The sequence below is a fragment of the Mauremys mutica genome, chromosome 3 (genome assembly GCF_020497125.1).
Source record: "Mauremys mutica isolate MM-2020 ecotype Southern chromosome 3, ASM2049712v1, whole genome shotgun sequence".
Lineage (NCBI taxonomy): Eukaryota > Metazoa > Chordata > Testudines > Geoemydidae > Mauremys > Mauremys mutica.
The window spans coordinates 155,596,225-155,619,665 of NC_059074.1; the positions used below are offsets into that span (position 1 = coordinate 155,596,225).

Sequence of the window (23,441 nt, forward strand, 5' to 3'; positions counted from 1 at the left end):
AAAGTGAAGGGTCTTGGTGTGACCAGTAGATCTATAACTACTTGGATCAAGCAGCCAAATACCTCTGCTTAAAAGAGCCCAGGGGCAGTGGAGCGGAGGGATAGCTCAGTGGTTTGAGCATTGGTCTTCTAAACCCAGGGTTGTAAATTCAATCCTTGAAGGGGCCATTTAGGGATCTGGAGCAAAAATCTGTCTGGGGATTGGTCCCGTTTTGAGGAGGGGGTTGGACTAGATGAGGTCCTCTCTAACCCTGATATTCTCTGATTCTGAGGTGATAATAGTAGCTGAGGGGTAGTGTCCCAGCTTGTGCGTGGAAAATTCTGACCCCCGTGCAATAACAGAACAGGAAGCCCAAGCCTGTTAACTTTTGCTTTGCATAGGGAGGGTGGTTTGGGTCCTGACTGAACTATCCACACATCCCTGCCACAACATCTAAGGAGTGCTGATAGTAATAAACACCTCAAAGAAACTCACTTTCGGTTTCATCAATAGGGAACGGCCTGACTGTGAGGAAGTGCATTAAAAGAGCCATGACAGATTTGCTTCTTGGGTTTCCCCTCATCAGATCCACATGCATGTGAAGGAACCTATAAGGAGATTGATCTGCAAGCTTTTATCCTCCCAAAGCTGTACTGAGTGGCTGCATGAACCATTTCTCAAGAACACTGTCTGTTATTTAGAGACGGCATTCTCCAAAACAGCCCCTGCATGTCAGTGATGGTAACAAAGGAAGTCCTCATCTATGTTTGCTATCTGGCATTCACTCAACCATTTTTTATACCGTGTTTGCTCAAAGGGCAAGAAAGAAAATTGCTCAAATGTATTTATTTGCCAGGAAAATACACAGAAGCTTGAAAACCAACTCAGCAAACCCGTGATGCTTTTTCTCAGTCAGCTGGGATGGAAGTTTTCTAAGCACTGGCCCCGGTAGAGTTTCAGATCTTAATAGTCATTTCCTGTTAACATTTGCTTTGGAGCCAAGAATGAATCATCCTCTGACTCTACATGTTCTTAGCTGCTTTCCAGGAACCATGGTCACTCTGCAAGTTACTCATGTGATGGCTGCTCTGGGTGTATATGAAGTGGACTGGAAACACCTGCCTGGATAGCTAGTTGTTGCGAATACATGACCTCAGAAAAGCTCTCCTTAGGGACATGTCTCTGAGGAGTTCTGGCAAGTTTTTGAACAGCTGTCATTGGTATGATTTGGTGGCTAGCCCTTCTCCTTCTCCTCTCTCACCACATCCTTCTCCCCTGCTGTGAAAAGCTCATTCTTGGCTCCTCCTCTTCCTTCCCCTCCCCATTTCCACCTTATAATTCTTTTCTCTTATTTTTTTGCCAGAACCTGGAGTTTTCATCCCGTTGTTTTGTTTCTCTGTTGATTTTGCACAGCCCCAGAGAAATACGTTCGGAGTGGCATCTGGCTCCTGCTAATCAGCTCAGGATGCTGCAACGCTTGGCCCTAGTGGTTTGGATCAGGTATGCAGTAGTTATTAGGGTTGGTTGAAGATGTTTGATGGATATTTTTTACTGGGCTAACAGTTCTGAGGGAGGTGTGCCTCTTTAACGTGCCTAACTCCAAGAGAGGGTTGGCAGCTGAGACTTGCAAACAGAGATAGGGGCCAAGCTCTGTGAGAAGGGTGGGGCTTAACACACACCGCTCTCTTTGCCATTCATTGTAGAGGGAGCCTCGGAGCAGTGGTGTAGTGGTAAAGAAAAAAGAAGTGGGTAAATGAACCAGTGGTGTAGCTAAGAATGGAAATTTGGGTGGACCCTGACTTTCAGATGGATGGGCAATGACAGACTGTGTTAGCTCAGCTTCTCCCCCGACGCCACACCCTCTTCCTAGCCCTACTGCCCCCAGGCACAGCGGGCAGCTCAGAAAATGGCAAGGCAGAACTGCCGGAGTGTAGTTTCTGAAGGGCGGGTGCAGGGCCGGTTTTATTAACTGCGGAGCCCAATTCGAATACCCGGCAGCAGTCTGGGTCTTCGGTGGCAGGGGGTCTGCTCCGGGTCTTCCACGGCATTGAAGGACCCCCCCCCCACCACCACCCAAATACTACTGAAGACCCCGGGAGCGGACAAACCCCCGGAATGCCGTTGAAGACCCCGGAGCAGACCGCTGCCAGGGGAGTAAAAAAAAAAATTTTTTTAAAGGTGCCTAAGGTATGGGCCTTGGCACGGGGCCCTCTTAGTCACAGGGCCTGATTCCGGGGAATCAGGCGTATCGGCCTAAAGCCGGCCCTGGGTGGGTGCATAGCTCCGTCCTGGATTTCAGGTGCCTGAGTAACGCTCCAGGCCGCTGTGGCAGCACTACACCCCTGCTCAGATTTGGGTGGGCCTGGATGCTAAGGGTCCACCCATGAACCTAAACAAAACTCCACGTTCTCCAAATGAGAAGTGGGTAAACACCATCTACCTTGTTGCCTAGCACCTAACTCAGGCCTTGTGGATCGCAGTGTTGTTCCTGCGATTTTTCTAGGTGCCATAGCACCCAGCATTGCACCACTTAAGTCCATTTGTGAATTCAGGCAAAGGTGACTAGTTCCAGGTTACCCACAGTCAAGTGACAGAGCCAGCAATAGAACGCAGGTTTCCTGAGTCATTGGCCAGTGTACTACCCACTAGGCCACACAGCCTCCCTTTGAGGCGATGGCCTTGCCCTGAGGAGCTTGCAGACACAGGCAGCGTCTTAGCAAAATGGCAACAATATAAATCTTACTTTCTTTTACAAGATTTTGATTCCCCTCCCCCGTTCTCCCTTTGTCCCACTGCCTCAGCCAATGCACTCGCTCTCCACCGGCCCATCATGCCCTTCTCTGCCCTGCCCTCCCCTCTCTAGTCCGCTTATGTATTTTGGCATTAGTGCCTCCTGTTGTATTTTATTGCCACCACATTTGTTTTATTATCAATTCCCACCTCCTATAGTTCCCAGCGTCTCCTTCCCTGGTAAACTCCCGTTCTCTCCTTTGCACATTCAGAGCTCAGCTCTGCTTCTATCAGAGGCTATGGAGAGCATCTGGACTCTCTACAGGTCTGTGCTCGCCCATGTGCTGCTGCTCTAGCAGCCTTTCTGGAGCACCTGGGGGGCTGTCCCCCAGGAAAGGAGGCTGGTAGGCTTTGACCTGGTGTTTCTGGGAAAGGGTCGACGTTGACCAGCTGGCTTGGCTTCTCCCACTGCCTTTTTTGTTGATGCCTCTCTCTGATTTTGTCCAGGGAAGCAGGGACCTTGTGGGCTAGTATCTGGGGGAGGAGGTTGGCAGGCCCTGCCCATGTGCCCTGGGTGGTCTGAGTCAGGGAACAGACAGAGGCCTCTAAAGTCCTATCAGTCCTAGAACCTGGGGTTCAGGAGAGGTGGGGGGGGGGGCAGCAAGCTTCCCCTGACTTGCTGCAGCTGCCTCTCTGGGCCAAATTTCCAAACTACCACCTGCATTTGTGTGCATGGAAACTGGTTGTGCTGAGAGTTTTGGATCCCTTTGAGTGACCACTTGGGAAGCAGTGGTGGCACGCCAGGCCCCCTGCCCAGAGCAGCAGCAGCCGCGGGAACCCCCTCGCAGAGCACCTAAGTTTTGGTCAGGGATATTTATATAGTACAGGTCATGGGCTATGACTTTTTGTTTATTGCCCATGACCTGTCCATGACTTTTACTAAAAATACCCGTGACTAAATCGTAGCCTTAGTTATCGGGTGACAAAGCATTGTTCTAGAGGGGACTGAAACTTTATGTCATGGCCCTGATTTTCAGAATTGCCTTCAGTGTAGAACCTGCAATTTTGTCCCCACAAATGCAGGTAAACATCTTGTGGGTGCAATCAAGTCATTAGCAGCGACAGTAATATACAGTCCACGGGCTGATTTGTAGGCACAAACCTCTCAGTTCTCAAAACCAGAGGCCACTTGTCAAAAGGGTAGGAGGGGTCTTTTCTATCTAATTATATAGCTGGCTGTATACATTATAGCCAAGTGATTCATAGTCTTTCTAGCGCTCTCAGTTTTGTTAAATGTCTGTGACAATATGTGCGTGGGGGGAGGTGTATGTGTGTGCATGGGGAACACACGTATTTACAACAGCTAGTCTCTTGGCGGTTATTTTTGGATGAATGGTTTATTCTTTCCTGTCTAATTGCTTTGCTGTCCAATTCATTCATAGAAAACTTGGGAGCTGAATTCGTCTGCTTCCCCACTGGGAGTGACAACGGCAGTGCCTGGAGAGGCCAGAAATACATTTCCTGGGCAGGTCTGATGTTTTCAGGGAGGAGATTTGTTGTTGCGGTTTTTTTAAAGGACTTGTTTAAAAAAAATCTATCTGCTTGGTTGGTTTGTTTGGCTGGTTGATTTCCTGGAAATCTTACACAACTGGATTCGAGGCCTTTGGGGATTTGTTTTTTCTCCCAACACAATGTTTGTCTGGAAAATAAGCAGCATTTGTGAACCAAAGTTTATGGTCCAGACAAAGAAAGAACCAGGTATCTCCTTAATAGATCGTCGGCTCCTTTGGGGACATTTCAGACTATTAGCATTCACCATCTGGTGGACTGTATTGTCCATGTTTGTTGTAATACCCCATTGTGCTTGTTTCTTCCTGGCTTCTTTTTGCAGCACAACATACTAAGGCAACAAAACTTGAGTCGTCCACTCACTGAGCTGTGCATTGCCACCATAGCCGAGTGGTTGGAACAGGGTATTGGGAATCGGGACTCTTGGCTCGTATTCCTAGTTCTGTCGCTAGCTCTGGCTTTGGGCAAGTCACTTGACTTCTGTGTCTCACATAAAATATGGAGATGACGATACCTATCTCAGAAGGATGTTGTTGTTGTTTGTTTGTATTACCGTAGCAGGTAGGAGCCCCAGTTATAGACCAGAACCCCATGATCTAGGTGCTGTACAAACACCAAACAAAAAGAGGGTCCCTGCGGCAAAGAGCTTGTCTACAAAAGTGTTGTGAGGACAAAATCACTAACTGAAAGTGCTTTGAGATCCTTGGGTGGAAGGTGCAAGAGATGAGCAAAGTATCATTCTAATCAGGCTGCAAATACTATGGGAAAAGCCTTTCCTGCGCAGTCCTGGGCAGAACTAATGAAATACAGAGACTTACAAAAACAAATAATAACAAGGATCGAAAAATTCAGCATCTCCAGCATTGCGCAAAAGTTCAGGTCCATTCAGTTCCATCTCCAAACTCGTTCTCCTAGCTCTTTCCTCTGACCCTAAGGCAGTGGTGCCCAATCTTTACCTGTCCTGCCTTCACCCCTTACCAGTAATGCATTCTGTCCATGCCTCAGGCCCCATTACTGCACCGTTGGCTTAGCAGAGGAGCTCAGGCTGAAGGCAGAGGTGGGGGCAGAACTGGAGATGAGGGAGGAGATGGGGCTAGAGGCAGAGCTGGCCTGGAGCTGGAAAAGGAATGAGAACAGAGTTCAGTTGGGACCAGAGTAGTGGGTGGAGTGGACCTGTAGCTGGGGCCGGAGCAGGACTAAGGGATGGAAGCTGGAATAATTTTTTATAGTGGGGGTGCTGAGAGTCCTCATGCTTCTATGTGTTAAGACTGAAATTTTGGCAACTTTGTCAGCATATTGTGAAGGCAAATTTTGTGTGGTAGTCACTTCTCCACTAGGAGATAGGCTGAGACTCAACAAATTCATTCCAGTTACTGCAGACTAGGGCTGGGTTGAAGCCAGCCACCATTTAGGTCAGCACTTCCCAAACTATGGATCACCAAGTGGGGTAGCACCATCAGCAAAATGGCATCTTCCACATGGCATGACCTCACGTGTATAGTGTGTGTGTGTGTGTGTGTGGTCACGCTGTGCGGAGGATGACATTTTGCTCTACAAAATGGTGGCCTCCATGCTGCCTGTGGGGTGCAAGAATTAATAAAGTGTCAAAATTGGGGTCATATAGCCAAAACGTTTGGGAACTACTGATTTAGGTGAAAAGTTCTGTATCCTATTACAGATTCCCTACCCAGTCATTTGTCAAGCTTTTCCCTTTCCCCAAAGTGCAATATACATTCTCCAGAAGCTATTGGGCCAGATCCTCAGCTGATGTAAATCAGCATAGCAGAGGAACCATCTCATTGTTCCAAATTGTTGATAGATTCCCCTCTGTGATCTAGCCTGTGAAAATATTCTCCCCCTCAGAGATGCTCTCTTATAGCGTTGTCACAGATTAATCCATTGTTTATTTGTGATTTTTTTTTCAAATATACAAACCGAAGGATGTTTTAAAAGTTGAATTTCACATTGATTGTCTTGATTTCATTGCTTGATTTAACACTGATTGGGCAATTAAAGAAATGAAAGGATAATCACTTGTTCACTGAGGAAGTAGGTCAGCAGATAGTTACTCATTCCCCTGTGCTTCTTCATCTTGAATGGGAGGAAGAATTGTCTAGTGGTTAGAGGGGGTTGGGGTAGCAGGAGACCTGGGTTCTATCCCCATCTTGAAGCTACTTCTGTATTCATGCCTTCTTATCTCCAGGGGAGTTGATTGTAAACATACCCAGAAGTGTGTGCAGCATAGAAGAGCAGGCAAGGTCATTTAGGTAATGGTGGGGGGAGGTTTGCTACTTTCAAAGACAGGAACAAAAAAATGAGCTGCAGTTGATCTGAAGTAGTCAGAGTTTTACTCACAGATTGTCCTTTGGACTATTTCCCACTGCCCACATCATAACACCCCCCAATCACAGGGCTCAGACTTCAGAGTAGGAACTCTCTTCCTCTCTGCTTGGAAAGAGCCTGGAACAAATTGGGCACCACTGTAATCTTAACAACTGGTTCCGCATCCACTGTTGCATCAAATTCAAGCTTGTTATCACCACAGTCAAAGCTAATTCCACCCTTGACACAACGTGCTGTAGATTCTGATCTCACATCTTAGGTAGACTAAACCGTGTATTTCAATACATGACTGATCACTCTGATATACTAGCTATTTATAGTATATGCAATCTAGGCCTCATTTGTCTCTCACCCCTCTGCTTCATCGCTGCTATCTCTTTGTTAACTCTTTGTAGTGAGCTCTCTCCTGATTAGCGTTCAGGGCAAACTGTGCTGCTCAGTAGTACATCTTGACCATCTTCAGCCCAGAAGAGGAGGATTAATTATCTTCTCCAGTGCTAACGGAAACATCAAAACCTTGTACAGCACGTTCTATCATAATAGATCGATCTCATAAGAGAGCTAAGGAGGTCATGATTTCTCTCCTAAGGCTCTTTGGAGACCACGGGATTGCTAATGATGCACAACAGCCCTATGCTTGTCCTCAACCTGGTGTAGCCATGAAAAACAAGAAACTGCTTCCTTCCGGTGAGGGTGAAGCTGAGAAGGGACCTCTTGGGCACCTCACAGTGCAAGAGAACCACCTTAAAATTGCTCACGTCAGAATAAACTGTCACATCCTGTATTTCTGTATTCCTGTAGATCACATTCTGTGTATTTCTGTTTACCAAAGGTGACCCTACTGCTCCAAAACAAATGGGCAAATTCAAATATTTCTGCCCTTAGGATCTTTTTAAGAATAATAAACAATGTTCTACATTTTCAGAAGTAACTAGTGATTTTGGGTGCCTCAATTTTCCTGACTTGAGACGCTCTGAAAAGCCCTGATTTACAGTGGGAAAGAGCTCAGCACTGATGGAAACCAGACTTCATTAAAGAGTCTAAAGTGGGACATCCCAAAATTGAAGCATTTAAAATTATTAGTCACTTCTGAAAATGTAGGGCAATATATTTGGTGGATTTGTACAGCACTGAACTGTTTTTCCTGTGTGCTCCTCTTTTGTTACCTCTACACTGATAAAATACTACTACAAGTAATAAATATTTATTTATTTAGGGGAGTTGGGCTTGGTCCTCTAGGACACCTACAAAGTTTGGATCTGATTCCAGCTTCTGAACTTCCTCCAAAGCTCAGGGAGGTGTATGGCTGAAGGTTTCAATGCAGGTCTCTATCTAACAAGTTTAGGTCTTTTCCATTTCTAACACTTCTAGGATGTTGAGAAAGCTGTGGTTCTTTGTGACACCAACAAATGCCCCTCTACATTGCCTTTCTCAACCTTAGACAGGTATCCTAACTCACCTGATCCCTTACCTGTAGCTGATGGGGTTAAACGGAGCGGTGTGCGTGCCCCTACATTATTTACTTTGTTCTTAGCTGGAGTGCTAGAAGTCGCTGCATGTTCTACCACTACAGGTGTCACTCTAACAATGCAATTTTATGGCAGACTTCTAGCTTCAAGGCCAAAAGCAAATCCCAGCAAAGTGAAGTAAAGGATCTACTGTATGCTGACAACTCAGTGTTTGTCACCCTTTCCGAGAATGACCTCTAACATTTGCTGAATTCTTTTGCCCATGCTGTATCCCCCTTTGGCCTCCGTATTAATGTAAAGAAAACAGAAATCCTGTACCAACCATCTCCTGGCAGAAACCCATCACCACCAGAAATACAATTGAATAGCTGCCAATTAAACAATGCCAAGTCCTTCTGCTACCTAGGTAGCACAATTACTGACAACACCGGCATTGACAAAGAACATTCTGCATGCTTACAGGCCACTGCCTCAGCTTTCGGTCATCTACAAAAAGAACTATAGTCAAGATGGGAGGTCAAAGTGTCCACAAAATGTCATGTGCTCTCTGGTCTTCTATAGTCATTAGAGACCTGCCCCCTTTATTGTTGCCATATCCAAAAGCTTAACTGCCTGCAACAATGCCACCTCAGGAGGTCATCTAGTCCCCCTGCTCAAAGCAAAACCAATCCTCAAACAGGTTTTTGTCCCAGATCCTTAAATGGTCCCCTCAAGGATTGAACTCACCACCCTGGGTTTAGCAGGCCAATGCTCAAACCACTGAGCTATCTCTGCTCCCCAATGTATAATTGGAATCAAATGGTCTGACAATAATCACCAACATGAAGTACTATGACTGGCAGCCATGGTAAGTGTGGAAGCCATGCTAGCGTGGAAGCAAATGACCTGGATCGGCCATGTCATACAGATGGGTAACAATTGACTACCTAAGAGAGTTCGGTACAATGAATCTGAAAAATGCAGTAGGAAGGTTGGCCGTCCCAAACTCCACTACCAGGATTGCATCAAGCAGCACATGCAGCCATGCCAGGCTGGACTTAATGATGTGGGAGGATACAGCCCAGGACAGCCAAGCTTGGCACTCTGCTACAAAGGAAGCAGAACGAGCAACAGAATATCGTTGCGCCCTCTTGGCCGACAGTAGGATAGAACATAGACGCCAGCTTGTCCTGGCACATCTCCTGAATCCTACATGTAGAAACTGATTTCCAGTAGTAGCCACACTCTAATACAAGCGGCAGTCATTATATATATGTGAGGCTTTCAAAGCATCTTACAAAGCTGCGTAAATATTTTACCACCATTTTACAGCTGGGAAGGCACCAATGGCATGAATGTGACACTACTGGGTAGAGCTAGGAAAGGTGGCCATGTGGTGAAGGTCCTACACTGCAACTCAGGTTATCTGGATTCTAGCCTTGCCTTTGTCACAGGCTTCCTGTGTGGCCTTGGGCAAGTCTCTTAATCTCACTCTCTCAGTTCCCCATCTGCAAAATGGGAGTTACTTTCTGTGGTGTCTATTTAGATTGAAAGCTCTTTAGTGTAGGGCCAGTCTCTCCTGTGGTTTTATACAGCACACAGCACAGCGGAGCACCAATCTCCGTTTAAGAGTCTATGGGTAACGTAATGCAAATATTAATAATGCGTCGTCCCCTCCTAACAGGGCAGCTCTGAGTTGGGGATGAGGAAAGGACAGATTTATCAGCTGAAGTCAGTGGAGATGCAACCAGGGTATAACTGGTCTGAGCTGCTTTCTTGACAGCTGTCAGTGAGATGCTTATACTTTGGGGGAAGTTGAGGGGTGAAGATGAAAGGAGTTGGGGAAATAAAAGATGAAAACAAGAGTAAGAGCAAGTGGCAGTTATTTACCTCCCAAGCTGCTCATTCCGTACATGTTTGAAAGCTGTCTTCAGATAACATATAGGTCTATATTTGTCCATGAGAGAGAGCGAGTCAGGATATTTTTGTACTGAGGTCATTCTGACTCACTCTCTTCAAATGGCAGCTCTTTTCTTCAAGAAAATCAATGCTCTCCCTCCTTCCCTCTCTCACACCAGCACCGTACTCATAGCAGAAGCATTGGATTCCTCTCTCTAATTACATTCTGCTTGTTTCAAGCTCTAAACCTCACTGCCCCATTTCTCACTGGGGAAAAGTTCCTTCAGGCAATTCAGGTGGCACTAATCTCCTCTTCACTACCTGTTATATAAACCCATGATCTGGCTGGTCTCCCTTGCTTTCAAGGCAGGTAGGCAGTGTAATAAGAAAAGGGGAAGTGAAAGACCTCTCCCTAAGACAAGTTCCCAAGAGGCTTTGGCCTAGTTTAAGGGAGAAGCTGCTGTGACATGAGGAGTCAAAAGGATTTTGTAAAATACCCACGGTGCCACTCACTCCCAGCTGAGTGAGAGTTGTGGTTTGAGCTCATGTCCTATTCTGAGGTAATTTTGAAAGGTGTTTTTAATGAGGGGGCAAAGAGTTAGTTGGTTACCTTACCTGAAAGTCCTACTCAACATAACCTGAAAAGTCAGTGAGATGCCTTGTTTGCTTCACGTTACCATGAAGAAGATGGCAGTGCAAAGAGGATTGGCCTAAAACAGAGGCATCATTATAAGGGGGGACGGACAGATTCTGTGTTTAATTATGGTCTGTGAAATTGCAGGGCTATAAACTCCCACTATGTATAGGGATAGGGGAGTTTACCCCTCTATGTCATTGTTTCAGGCTGTCTGCAGCCTCAGGCAGATATCACTGTATCGGTTACACTTGGTTCGCATTTGGAAGGTCACCATTGTAGCCATGAGGGCTAGAAACTTACTTGTTATTTTAAATGAAAGCTTAGATTCAGATGAATCTGAATAGGTCATGTGATCCACATAAATATAGTGTGTGGACCACATCCAGCCCTTGGCTTGTATGTTTGTCTCTCCGGTTTAAAGCTAAGCATGGAGAAATTTGGGCTTGTCATTAGTCCTTGATGGTGTCAGAACTCAGCACTAGAACAAGTTACAACTGAGCATAGACCCACAATACATATGACCACACTGGCCAGATAGACTAGAGAGTTGACCCTAAAACACATGCCAGTTTTATCTAAGATATAGATAAAGGCACCTACCTCATCTTCTGCCACATTCCTTTATACTTCTCTGTACTAACTTCAGAAAATACCTTAAGTACTTCAGATACTTCCTTTGTTATCTTAGGCAAATGGTAAATTATGAAGGGCCTTCATTGCAGATAGATGGGTAAATACTGATAGGTATGTATATATTGGTGGGGAGGGGGAAGAGATTGATAGACAGATAAATACCAGGAGCTAGACAGACAGAGCATTTGGATCCAGTCAGGATTTTCCCAAAGTCTGGGGGAGTTGGGCTTGGTCCTCTGGGACACCTGCAAAGTTTGGATCTGATTCCAGCTTCTGAACTTCCCCCAAAGCTCAGGGAGGTGTATGGCTGAGGGTTTCAATGCAGGTCCCTATCTAACAAGTTTAGGTCTTTTCCATTTCTAACATCTTCTAGGATGTCGAGAAAGCTGTGGTTCTTTGTGACACCAAGAAGCGGCGATGAACCTCTTTGTTTCCTCCTTTCTTGCCTTCCTGTCCCCAGTAGCCTGACAGATTTCATCCAGCATTTTGAAACCCCCTTCCCTCAAGGAGAATCATATGGTAATGCTGACGTTTCCCATCTTCAATGCACTGAGCATACAAAAATGCAAAGCTGCAGTTCTGCAAATGAAAACAGCTGCATCCTCCCTCCCTTTCATCTTAAATTCAGGTTGTGACCCTTTGCAATGAAGATTACATTAACATAAGAGAAAAGGTCAGGGATGAAAATTAAATCTCATCCTAGCCCATCTTGCAATCTAGCAAGTGGCACAACCAACAAATCCGAGCCATCAGTTTCCCACACTGAGCAGGATACGTCTGAAAGAGCGAGAAAGGCTCTGAGAACAAGGCCATGATCTTCTCTGGTGTAAAAGAGAAACCGGGCTGTTAGCAAAGACTACTGATCAGCTGAATTTCAAAGGTTTGGGGATTTGGTTCAGATAAGCATCCAGAGCTTCACACTGCAATGCACTTGGAATCTCATTTCAGCAGGCTTTCATGATATTTTAGCAATGCTGCTCCCAGGCCTGGCTAGGACTCAGAAAGGCACAACATGAATAATGTTAAAAAAAGTTATTTGAACATTGCTGAACCTCAGAAAAGGTCCTGCTTGACTTTAGGGTAAAGGTTGAGTCCAGTCTTACTTTATCCCAATCAGGTCATTTTATTTTTCCTCCTACCTTTCTCTGGAGCAAAGAGATAAGGTCACTCTCATGCCTCAAAGCCTTTGTGATGCCCAGGCATAGAACTGCCAGTTAAATTGTACCAGAAAGATGTTTCAAGACCTTTTTCTTTCAATACAAAGCAATAGTCAAAAATATACATAACCAGAGGGTTGTATCTTGCACGTGCTCTGGTAAAACACATCTTTGCATTTTGGGGTCTGAAGAGAACTGGGCTTGGATTGTAATTCCCCAAACCCACACCTGGTCATAAGGTTTTGTTTTGGGATTGGATCTAAAATGAGAACATGGTTCCAGTTTATATGAAGCCTATGTCAGAAATCTCATGAGATGGTTTGGTCTTCGTGACTGGGTGGACTAGACCCAGAGGCCCCCTGCTGGAGGCCTCAGGATTCTGCCACACCCATCCCAGGAAAGGAGCAGTGGAGTCAAATCTTCCAAGCAGTCTAGAGAGGCTGTAAAGGGCTAGCCAATCAGAGAGGCTGCAGGGAGCAGCGAATCAGGGCCCAGGAGGGCCGTATAAAAATGAGCTGCAGCGCCAAAGATAGGCAGTTCCTTGCTGGAGCCAGAGGAGTGTATCTAGCGCTCCTGGCTGGCCAAAGGGAACTGTAGCACCATGGACAGCTCATTGCTGGCAGGGACTAGGGGAGTGAGGAAGAGCTCCTGACTGGTTGTTGGACCTGAACATATGAGAGTTCTGAGGTAAGGGTGAAGCATTGGTGAAGGCTGGAAGTGGCCCAGGGAACTGCAAGCAGTTTTGTTAACGGGACATGGTGTTGTGTGGCTGCTATTCTTAGGGTTCCTGGGCTGGGACCTGGAGTAGTGGGTGGGTCTGGGTCCCCCATATAGGCCACTGGGGAAGTGGCCTACAATTGGAAGGGGATCTGAACCATTAAGAAGCCCACCTGGAAAGGTGGGGCCAGAACAGACCAGAGATGGTGAAACCATTACCTCCAGGAAGGAAGTCCTGGGGGGGTACAGCCTGATACTAGGGCTGGGCCTGTTTAAAGACTGCAGACACACCTGACCGGAAGGGGGTGCTCATAAGAGGTGATTGATATGCTATTACATGTCAGTCTCATAAATGTCTACCATGTGGTGCTGAAAGTGGATAAGATTTTGGCATGGTTGAATTTGAACCCTAGCCCTGACTCAGCTTCATCTGGAATCTGAGCATTGCCCCCTCAGTCCATTTCTAGGATTACTCACATATACCTTCCTTACCCTGGTAAGTGAGAGCCTGGCCTTGACCTTCTTGTTTGGCCACAGTGGCTAGGCCTTCACTGCCACAAAAGGGGTATGTTACATGTTAGGTATCCTGCTGTTAACCGCTATCTTGCTGTAAAATCCTAGGTGACAGGGGCATCCCCAGAAATGGTTCATATGGAACACACAGCTGAACCATTCTCTCTTGACTTAGCATGGCACTGCTCAGGTTTGAGCTGGCTACGCTTCCATTGTGACATAGGGGCTGCTAGGCCAAATGTCAGTGAGTAGCACTGTGACCTGCTGCATGGGGTTGCAGCATCACTCAGGCTTGACCTAGCAGCCCTTCCATTGTGACTGAGGTGCTACAGGGCCAAATTTCAGTAATCCAGGTCACAAACTACCCCTTTGCCTTCCCTGACACATTGGCTGCCTTGCTTCTGTCAATGGCATGCACCGTGCATAACATGCACACAGCTGTGGTGCTATTGCTAGGGGAGACAAGGTTCTGTAGTTTTTCCTGCAGTGTAGCTAGATGAGGTAGGGAGGAGGGGGTATAGTGGTGGTCTCACCTAGCTACACTCTGGTAAAAACTTCCTGCACCTTGTCTCCATTAGGACTTTTTACAGTAAAAAAATCCACTTTTTTTTTTACAGTGAAGAGACAACCCATGTTTCCATTCCAAGCCATCATCACAGTCCTTCTGTAAGCTGAGAGATTTTAGAATAAAAGGGGTGAAGCAGGTGGTAAGTGTTTTCCCCAGCAATGGGTTTAGGCATATAAAATCTCTTGACCTCACAAAGGGCAGGGTGGTGGTGGTAGTGTAAGGGCTTGTCCACACTTAAAACGCTACAACGGCACAGCTACACCACTGCCTCTGCACCATTGTAATGCTTCAGTGTAGAAACTACCTACATCAGTGGGAGGGATTCTTCCATCACTGTAGTTAATCCACCTCCCTGAGAGGCGGTAGCTAGGTCGACAGAAGAATTCTTCTGTCTAAACGGGGGCTTTGGTCAGTTTAACTATGCTGGCCAAGGGTGTGGATCCCTGACCCACACAGTTAAATTGATCTAATTTTCTAGTGTAGACCAATGACCTCTGCAGTTGTTTCATCCCAATCTCCCCCTTAGAAGTAATGGCAAAATCAGGCTTTGCCCAAGACACTCCCTGAAACATATGGGGACTTGATTGGGGTCAGTAAGGACTCAGAGGGGAAACACCTCTTAATGAATCACCATCACCACTGCCAGAAGCATCCTGTATTTTTGTAGAGATCAGACAAGCTCAGGGCCCCTAATATGTCACCTGCACTCAGACAAGGATCTCGCACACAATGGAGTTCAGCAAAGGTCACTGGGGACCTGACACTTCCCCCCCCCCATCCCATTTCTTGTGCTGTGAAGCTCAGATATGTTATCTGGGTCTGTTCTTTGTCTCTATCTTCAGTCACATCAATCACGGAGCAAATACACCAGACAAATCAGATATTATCTAATGCTTGCAAAACCAATATCCTGCATAGATCAGGGATTCTGCTGGTGTCTAATAGACATTGTCTGCCTCACAATAATTGAGGGATGAAACTTAGTTTGTATAAATAAAAGAAATTGGGTGATGGTGTGGAGGTTGTAACACAACGCTAAACAGTATTATCCTGTTCCACCACTAGGTGGTGTCATGTCACATACCTTACCTGAGCTGATACTCCTTAAACCAGGAGTGCATTAAGGATCTCTTGGGCCTAGTCTACACTAGTCTGTTATTTTGGAATTAGCTGAGTTAATCTGGAAAAAAAAATTCCATCCACACGACCAATCCATTTTTTTTTATTTAAAGGGCTCTTCAATCCGATTTCTGTACTCCCCTCGGCAAGTGGAGTGGTGTTAAATCGAGATCGTAATCCCGGGTTAAAGGTATTGTGGATGCAATTCAACATTATTGGCCTCCGGGAGCTATCCCAGAATTCTCCTTTGTGACCTCTCTGGAAAACACTCTCAACTCCGATGCACTAGCCAGGTGGGCAGGAAAAGCCCCAGGAACTTCTGAATTTCATTTCCTGTTTGGTCACCACCAGCACAGGTGACCATCAGCACATTCCACCATCACAGGCGACCATGCAGAGTCCACCATCACAAGAGATCATGCAGTCCTGGATTAGCAGATGTGCTCCAGCATGGTCCGAATGGGAGGTACTGGATCTCATCGCATGCTGGGGAGACGAGTCTATTATGGCAGAACTATGTTCCAAAAAAAGGAACACAAATACCTACGCTAAAGTCTCTAGGGCCATGACAGAAAGAGGCTACTCCAGAGACACAGAGCAGTGTCGTACAAAAACCAACGAGCTCAGGCAAGCATACCAAAAAGCCAGGGAGGCGAATGGGCACTCTGGGTCACAGCCCCAAATATTCCACTTCTACCATGAGCTGCATGCAATTATGGGGGGTGACGCCGTCACTATCCCACCACTGTCCGTGGACACCTGCAAGCGGGGAGTTGCACGGAGCGAGGAGGAAGAGTTATTGGAGGATGAGGAGGAGGACGGTGCACAGGCGGCAAGTGGGGAATCTGTTTTTCCCCCTTAGCCAGGAACTATTCTTAACACTGGAGCCAATAGCCTCCCCCCATGCCCAAGGTGGGCTCCCGGACCATGACCCTGGAGAAGGTACTTCTGGTGAGTGAGAGCCTGATTGGAGCCATGCGGTGGGGGGCGGGGGGGAACCCAGCCGCGCTGGGCTGTTCGCATTTAGCTGAATTCTGTTGCCCAGCCATGTGTGATGGCTTACTCACACCAAAGTGTCCCCTTTGTTCTCTGAAATGTATCTTTTAAAATACTACCCTCCCTTTTTCTCCTCCCGCAGGTGCAAATGTTTCAATGCGGCCCTTATCTGCTCCGTCTCAGAGGCTGGTCCAGATTAGAAGGCGGAAAAAATGAACTTGGGACGGCATGTTCGCCGAGCTCATGCAGTCCTCCCACACTGTTGGGGCACAGCTGAATGCATGGAGGCAAACAATTGCGGAGTCCCGAAAAGCATTACAAGAACATGAAGAGAGGAGGGACGCGTGCGATGAGAGCAGGCAGGACGTTATGGTCAAGCTCATGGGGGAGCAAACTGACATGCTCTGCTGTATGGTGGATCTAATGCGGGAAAGGCAGCAAGACCACAGACTGCCTCTGCAGCCCCTGTATAACCGCCCTCCCTCCTCCCCAAGTTCCATAGCCTCCTCACCCAGATGCCCAAGAACATGAGCGGGGAGACTACAGGGACCCACACACTCAACCCCAGAGGATCGCCCAAGCAGCAGAAAGCTGGGATATGTGAACTTTTGATTTGGTTTCTGGACTTGTCCTTCCCTCCTCCTCCACCCCCCTCCCCGGTCTTCCTTCGGATTTCTCTCAATGCATTGTGCAACAAATAATAAAGAACAGTTTTTAAACAATTTTGACTTTATTTCCTTTCATATATATACATAGGGGGCAGGTAACTTCAAGAGAAACAAACACAATTGTCACACTGTACCCTGGCCAGTCATGAAACTGGCTTTCAAAGCTTCTCTGATGCACAGCACGCCCTGCTGCGCTCTTCTAATCGCCCTGTTGTCTGGCTGTGTGAAATTGGCCACCAGGCAAATTGCCTCAACCTTCCATTCCGCCATAAATGTCTTCCCCCTTACTCTCACAGATATTGTGGAGCACACAACAAGCAGTAATTACAATTGAATATTGGTTGTGCTGAGATCTAACCAACTCAATAAACTGTGCCAGCGCGCTTTCAAATGTCCAAAAGCCCATTCTACCACCATTCTGCACTTGCTCAGCCTATAGCTGAACTGCTCCTTACTACTGTCCAAAATGTCTGTGTATGGGTTCATGAGCCATGGCATTAAGGGGTAGGCTGGGTCCCTGAGGATAACCATAGGCATTTCAACATCCCCAACAGTAATTTTCTGGTCTGGGAAGTAAGTCCCTTCCTGCAGCTGTTCAAACAGACCAGAGTTCCTGAAGATGTGAGTGTCATGCACCTTTCCCAGCCATCTCACATTGATGTTGGTGAAACGTCCCTTGTGATCCACCAGTGCTTGCAGCACCATGGAAAAGGACCCCTTGCTGTTTATGTACTGGCCAGCCCGGTGTGCCAGGGCCAAGATAGGGATATGCGTTCTGTCTATCGCCCCACCGCAGTTAGGGAACCCCAGCGCATTAAAGCCATCCACAATGGTCTGCACATTTCCCAAAGTCACTACCCTTAATAGCAGCTGGTCAATGACTGCATTGGCTACTTGCAGCATTGCAGCCCCCACAATAGATATGCCCACTCCAAACTGATTCCCGACTGACAGGTAGCTGTCGGGCGTTGCAAGCTTCCACAGTGCTATGGCCACTCGCTTCTCAATGGTGAGGGTTGCTCTCATTTTGGTGTCTTTGCGCTTCAGGACAGGGGATAGTAAGTCACAAAGTTCCATGAAAGTGGCCCTACGCATACGAAAGTTTTGCAGCCACTGGGAATCATCCCAGACCTGCAACACTATGCGATCCCACCAGTCTGCGCTTGTTTACCAGGCCCAGAATCAGCGTTCGACAGCATGAACCTGGCCCAATGCCACCATGATCTCCCAATCGCCACATGCCGTGCTTCTAGGAACGTCTGTGTCCATGTCCTCATCAGTATAGTAATCGCACTGTCATCACGTCCTCGCCTGGTTTTGCAGGTAATGCACATACTGCTGGATAATGTGCAAGGTATTTATAATGGTCAAAACTGCAGCGGAGATCTGAGCGGGCTGCATGATTGCCGTGCTATGGTGTCTGCATGGGTAATCCTGGAAAAAGGGTGTGAAACATAGGAGGCCTGTTTGGTTCAAGATGGCCGATAAAAGGTGGTAAATGGTTGTCTTCTGTAGCTTTCATGGAGTTGGGACGCTTGCTAGAGCTGCAAGAGTGGGAGAGCAGAGTTTGCAGCGGAAGCTGTGCGGCTCAGGTCACAATGGCCGAAAAATGGCAGGGAATTGTTGCCTTCTGTAGCTTGTAGGCGAGCCCAGGACAGACAACATGGAAAAAATAGCTAGTGATGCAAGAGCGGAAGAGCAGAGTTTGCAGCGGAAGCTGTGCTGCTTGGTTCACAGTAGCTGAAAAAAAGCGGGAAATGGTTAGATAAAAGAATAGATAGAAAAACAAGAGGCCATGCGAGGTGGATTCATAGTACCAGGAGACAGGCCGTGCACTGTACTGCACCGTCTGCTGGCAGTATGGCATCTGCCGTAGCTTTCACAGCGGGAGGAGCAAGTGATGGCACATACTCAGAAACACCCGCAAGACTGTTTTTGCCCCATCATGCACTGGGAGCTTAACCCACAATTCCAATGGGCGGGATACTGTGGGATAGCTTCCCACAGTGCACCGCTCTGACATTTGATGCTAGCCTCGGTACTGTGGATGCACTTTGCCGAATTCACGTGCTTTAGTGGGGACACACAACACCGAATGTATAAAATTGCTTCCGAAAATTTGAACAGAATAAGTTCGAATTAATTTCATACTGTAGACATACCCTTGGAAGAGACAACTAGTATATTTCTCTATAAAGGAAGCTCTGGTATATGAGTCTGAGCTGCTAGTGGCAGCCCTTCAACCTACTGTGTACATGACATACATGAAAATGAGGCACAAACATTTAGTGGCCACCTTTGAACATTTTGGATTCAGCGACTTGCCCAGCACCACATAGCAACTCTGTGGCAGAGAGAGGGGATAGAATCTAGTCCTCGATGGTGTCATTCAGTTACCTTAATCATGGGACCACCCTGTCTCTCCTGCAATCCCCAGCCTCATTCACGACACACCTTCCAACTCTGACCCCAGTGCACCTGTGTGGTGTTAGGAGGCACACTCATTGCTGGACATGGTTTCTCTGGTATGCTTGTTGCCTGATCTATGGAGTGTGTATTACTTGTATTGATTACTTAAGACTTCCCAGTTAATACTCTGAGGTTGGATAGGTTCTTGTCCCAAGATCAGCCCCAGTATTAAAATTACTGGCCAGTTGGGAACCCCAATACGCATAGTTGCAACACTCTCACTTAGGAAAACCCTTCTGTATTTGTAATAGTTGATTAGTACAGTTCAGAGTCACCAGCACTCTAACCCATCAAGGCAGATACAGCTAATACAGAATGTACAGCTCAACGGCCCTATACTCTCTCCAGCCCTTGCAGAACAACCTGAAATGTTAGTCACTCTCTTCTTCATCACCAGTGCCTGTCATCCTGGCACTGTCACCCGCCCTGCACCTGCAAGGGCTACAGCTCTCTCTCTCCCCAAGCACACAGACTGGGATACAACGTCTATAATACGTTATGGTGGCATCACTATCCCTAATGTATATTTAGCAGGGGTTTCCTCCCCTTCCCTTATTTGTATTTCCTCACCCTACTAATGGTGGGGGGGGGGGCTTATCCCATAGGTTAGATCTATTAATGACCTCAGCTTATTATCCTATGTCAATTGTTACCATGGCACTCTTGTGATCAGACATCTGTGGATGTTTCTATTCTAAAATATCCAAAAGCTGATATCAGTTCAATGTCCTTGTGGTTATTTGGTAAACCCCTAAACATACCTTGCCCAGTTCCCCAACACTCAGAGTGACTATCGGGCCATCTATCTGCGCCAAAGTTCATAGGCCTTAAAGTATTCTGCTAATTGCTTATGCTTATACCTCACAGGCCTGTAGGTTCCTTGTGTTACTGTCACACAAAATACATTTAAGCTAGCTCTATAGGCTACATGCTGTAGTAATACAAGAACATGCAGGCACTTGATATTTTTACAAGAGAGACATTCTGGATTAGACTTTTTTATTGTTGTGCTGTTTCTACAGGCAGCCGCTGTCAATGCTGAGGACTAACACATCCAGCAGGGCCTCTGTTTGGTTTGGAAGGCATCTGTGTGGCAATTCCTTGCTCATACATTGAGCCCCGATGGGAGAATGTTACAGCTGCAGTCTGGCAATACGGCCAGAATGCAATTGTGTATCACTCATAGGACACTTGGAAAGATGCTGTCTATAAAGGATGCACCCAATTTCTAAGTGGCATGTTGCATGATCCAGGAGAGTGATCAGAGCATTTTCTACTTTCATTCCAGGACTACAACTCGTGGCTGGAGCAGTGAACAAGGACAATGGCTCAATATGATCAATAATCAGCAACGTTTTAAACCAGTTGTTTTTAATGCAGGACGTGAACTTTAAAAAGTCTCCCAACCCCTATTTCTGACCTCTTAAACAGAGTTCACTGCTGCCTTGTTTCAAATTACTATAGTCTATTCATATGTTGAGAATGTGTGTGATATAGTGGTTTGCGCAAAGGAGATTGAGTCAAGACTCCTGAGTTCTATTCCCAGCTCTGAGAGGGAGTGTCATCTAATGATAAGAGGCCTGGGAATCAGAATATTCTGGTTACAGTCCCACTTTTGGCACAGGGGTTTTGCCATCCCTAGTTATCGTCTGCTTATGAGAAACATACAAACCTTTTTATAGTCCTGAGTTGGAGAGAACAAAATCCACCTATGTCTGGCTGTCAGTGTGAGTCAGCAAAACAGCCCTGAAGCTCAACACAGGGTCCTAGGACTGAGAGCCAGAGTCCTGTCACACCATTATTGCAGAGGTTGAAGATTAAGTGACAAGGTGCACAGTTCCCATTGGGATAATTCCTTCCTAAAACTCCTTGTCCCACCCTGTCCTGCAATAAGTAGATACAAGGTCCTTCTTCTGATCCTGTCCTAAACTGTTGCATGGATTTGCTGCTAATTATGTGTCACCAAAGAGATGTCTGCATTCCAGCACTGGGAAAGTGATCCCTGGGCAGCACTGTGTGGATGGTTAAACAGCTGGCACACTTGACCTCAGAGGTGGCTGCATTTTAGTCCTGGGTGAATTGATCCCTGACTTGAATTGAGTTCTGGGGTCCCTCTGGCTGAAAAATGCAGGCTATTTGCTGTATTGTTGGTTAATGGGAGCTTCTTAAAATGAAGGCACTGAAACTCCAAGGGCCTCCATACAACGCTGATTAACTAACTTATGCTGGGCTCAGTGTAAAATCCAAGGGGTGGATTCCTTCCAGTTTCCTCTATCTCCCCAGCAGCTGGAGGCTCAGCCAGGCCTCCCAGCTACAGAGCTTCTCTGAGGGAAAATCCAAACTAGATTTCAAATTTTTAGATTAACAATTCAGTTCAATAATGTGTCTAATTCCCAGCTGTGTCCCAGGGCTGCATTTGATTTTTGGAGCGATTTCACCCCCCGACCCCGCCCCCCCAGCTTCGCTTCCCCTTCTGAAGCTTTTTTAGTGGTTGGTGCCCCTACAGGCATCAGGGAGAGAACTAGGCTGAGACAAGCCAGAGGCAAAAGGAAAAAGTTTGTTTCCTGCTTCATGCCCTTATCAGGTGTCTCACTAGAAGAGATGTCTGGCTGTGTGGGCGAGAACAGTTTTCCTCACAGCCCAGTACAGACCAGGTCACCTTGACTCCCTCCCTCAGGCAGGACAGGAGCCAAGCAGGATTGCAAAAGAACTGGCTCTGAAGCAAGCAGCCTCCCATCTCAAACAACGTTTCCACACACTTTGAGTTCCGCTTTTGTTTCCTTTGTTTACCAGGGATCACTGCTTGCCGGGAACTCTAGACGGCACATAAAGATATCTAGTGGTTGAATAATATATTGTAGTAAATATATCATTAGACTACCCGCCCTGCCTATTCTTGTCCTCAGCCACCACTGGGGCAAGCCCTGTTTATTCTGGCCCAGCCCACCCAGATTCTCTCTCCTTTACACTAGTGCTCCCACTATTGCTACCAACAGTACACATACACTGGTGTCAATGCAAAGATGGAAGCTTTCCCAATAAAGTGTAGTGCAAATAAGGCAAAAGTGATTTTCAAGTAATCAAGGGGCTTGAATAAGAGCTGTAAACACCATACTTGCCTTTCATAGATGAGGCTTTAGTTAATAAACCGCCCCCCCACCTCAATTTTAGAAGCTCCTGCAGTACATGTTGCTACCCTGGGGATGAATTGAAGCAACGGAGACCTCACACCATTGACATGTGATTTTAACAGAAGCACCTCTTTTGCTTAGGCCTGGTATAAGAACAGCAATCTGGAGCAATCTCCACAGTAGTTGCTGTCTAAAAGCCAATGCTGGGGAATATCACTGTTAGGTCTACTGGCGAGAGGGTCCATATTCTATCCCTGACTTCTACTGGCCTGTAGATAATAATGTTCAGCATGTTGACTTGCAGAAAGGTCTGTTAAAGTCTCCTTAAACAACAACAATCATTAGCTTTGTCCCCTGGTTCTGGCTGAATATGCATTTTGATCTTAAATACATGGGTGTGATTCTCATAGGTATTGGAAGGCAGAACGAGAGGACTTGGTAAAGAGTCTGTAGCTTTCATGGCTTCTGATCTCTTATAAGCAGGATGGCAAGCTGGCTCCAAGTTGGCCTCGCAGCCATATTTCACTTTTTTTAGGCTACTCTCACCTGTTCTGCTGTTAGTTAAAGAACCTTTTGTTTTCTAGTGACCAGCCCTTCTGCCTATATTAACTGTTCTCTATAAGCCTTATCAGATGGTGAATTCTTTGACCGTTTCAACTTCAATAATCACAATTCTAATATTAACAATTACCTGGGTCCATTCAATATAGCTTTACATTTATATCATGGTTTCCCTTTGTGACGGGTTCGAGCACAGAGACCCCCTTGGGACTGCTGCCTGATGTGCTGAGACTATCTCTGAGCCCGTTTTCCGTGCCAGCTTGAGACTTCAGTACCCTGTCTTGTTGAGCCAGACACGCCAGTC

The 23,441-nt window shown here is 46.6% G+C and overlaps 1 long non-coding RNA gene across 1 annotated transcript; it reads left to right on the forward strand.

Moving 5' to 3' along the window:
- The first annotated feature begins 1,039 nt into the window (after positions 1–1,039).
- LOC123365834 lies at positions 1,040–4,662 on the forward strand. Its single transcript, XR_006577778.1, has 3 exons — positions 1,040–1,199; positions 1,393–1,479; positions 4,152–4,662. It is a non-coding gene; the product is annotated as an uncharacterized LOC123365834 (long non-coding RNA).
- Positions 4,663–23,441: the final 18,779 nt, after the last annotated feature.